Here is a 2,143-nt window from a genome sequence, read left to right on the forward strand (position 1 = left end):
CCACTCTAACCACTAGGCTACCTGCCGTCCCTCCACTCTAACCACTAGGCTACCTGCCTCCCCTCCACTCTAACCACTAGGCTACCTGCCGTCCCTCCACTCTAACCACTAGGCTACCTGCCGCCCCTCCACTCTAACCACTAGGCTACCTGCCGCCCCTCCACTCTAACCACTAGGCTACCTGCCGCCCCTCCACTCTAACCACTAGGCTACCTGCCGTCCCTCCACTCTAACCACTAGGCTACCTGCCGTCCCTCCACTCTAACCACTAGGCTACCTGCCGTCCCTCCACTCTAACCACTAGGCTACCTGCCGTCCCTCCACTCTAACCACTAGGCTACCTGCCGCCCCTCCACTCTAACCACTAGGCTACCTGCCGTCCCTCCACTCTAACCACTAGGCTACCTGCCGTCCCTCCACTCTAACCACTAGGCTACCTGCCGTCCCTCCACTCTAACCACTAGGCTACCTGCCGCCCCAATGTTTAGTCTTACATGATTAGTGCTTAGTGAATATGCATAATAATTCATTCATTACCAAGTGCATCAAAATAACAACATTGTTCCTCTGTTATTCTACATTATTCATATAGGTTGTAATAACATACTTACTGGTCTATGAAGTTGTGTTAGTGTAACAATTTGTCTCAGAACCAGGCTTCTGTTTCCCACAGAGACAGACCTCATCTCCAGCCTTAGTGTACCTGGCCTGGACAGACCTCATCTCCAGCCTTAGTGTACCTGGTCTGGACAGACCTCATCTCCAGCCTTAGTGTACCTGGTCTGGACAGACCTCATCTGCAGCCTTAGTGTACCTGGTCTGGACAGACCTCATCTCCAGCCTTAGTGTACCTGGCCTGGACAGACCTCATCTGCAGCCTTAGTGTACCTGGTCTGGACAGACCTCATCTCCAGCCTTAGTGTACCTGGTCTGAGAGACAGACCTCATCTCCAGCCTTAGTGTACCTGGCCTGGACAGACCTCATCTCCAGCCTTAGTGTACCTGGCCTGGAAGACAGACCTCATCTCCAGCCTTAGTGTACCTGGTCTGGACAGACCTCATCTCCAGCCTTAGTGTACCTGGCCTGGCCTGGACAGAGACAGACCTCATCTCCAGCCTTAGTGTACCTGGCCTGGACAGAGACAGACCTCATCTCCAGCCTTAGTGTACCTGGCCTGGACAGACCTCATCTCCAGCCTTAGTGTACCTGGCCTGGACAGAGACAGACCTCATCTCCAGCCTTAGTGTACCTGGCCTGGACAGACCTCATCTCCAGCCTTAGTGTACCTGGCCTGGAGACAGACCTCATCTCCAGCCTTAGTGTACCTGGTCTGGACAGACCTCATCTCCAGCCTTAGTGTACCTGGCCTGGACAGAGACAGACCTCATCTCCAGCCTTAGTGTACCTGGCCTGGACAGACCTCATCTCCAGCCTTAGTGTACCTGGCCTGGCCTGGACAGACCTCATCTCCAGCCTTAGTGTACCTGGCCTGGACAGACCTCATCTCCAGCCTTAGTGTACCTGGCCTGGACAGAGACAGACCTCATCTCCAGCCTTAGTGTACCTGGCCTGGAGAGACAGACCTCATCTCCAGCCTTAGTGTACCTGGCCTGGACAGACCTCATCTCCAGCCTTAGTGTACCTGGCCTGGACAGACCTCATCTCCAGCCTTAGTGTACCTGGCCTAAACAGAGTCACAGTACCACTGATATCCAGCAGGTGGCAGCAGATCTCCGGTCAACATCATTCCTGACATGGTAACACAAGTCACATTGTCGGCCCAAGTGGTTTGTCAATATCGGTGTGGAGCAACTTGACTGGCCTGTACACCTTTTGGGATGAATTGGAACGCCGACTGCGAGCCAGGGCCTACCGTCCAACATCAGTGCCCCGACCTCACTAATGCTCTTGTGGCTGAATGGAAGCAAGTCTCCGCAGTAATGTTCCAACATCTAGAGGAAAGCCTTCCCTGAAGAGTGGAGGCTGTTATAGCAGCAAAGGGGGGGAACCAACTCCATATTAATGACTTCCCAGAAGAGTGGAGGCTGTTATAGCAGCAAAGGGGGGAACCAACTCCATATTAATGACTTCCCAGAAGAGTGGAGGCTGTTATAGCAGCAAAGGGGGGAACCAACTCCATAT

The sequence above is a fragment of the Salmo salar genome, unplaced genomic scaffold, assembly GCF_905237065.1.
Source record: "Salmo salar unplaced genomic scaffold, Ssal_v3.1, whole genome shotgun sequence".
NCBI lineage: Eukaryota > Metazoa > Chordata > Actinopteri > Salmoniformes > Salmonidae > Salmo > Salmo salar.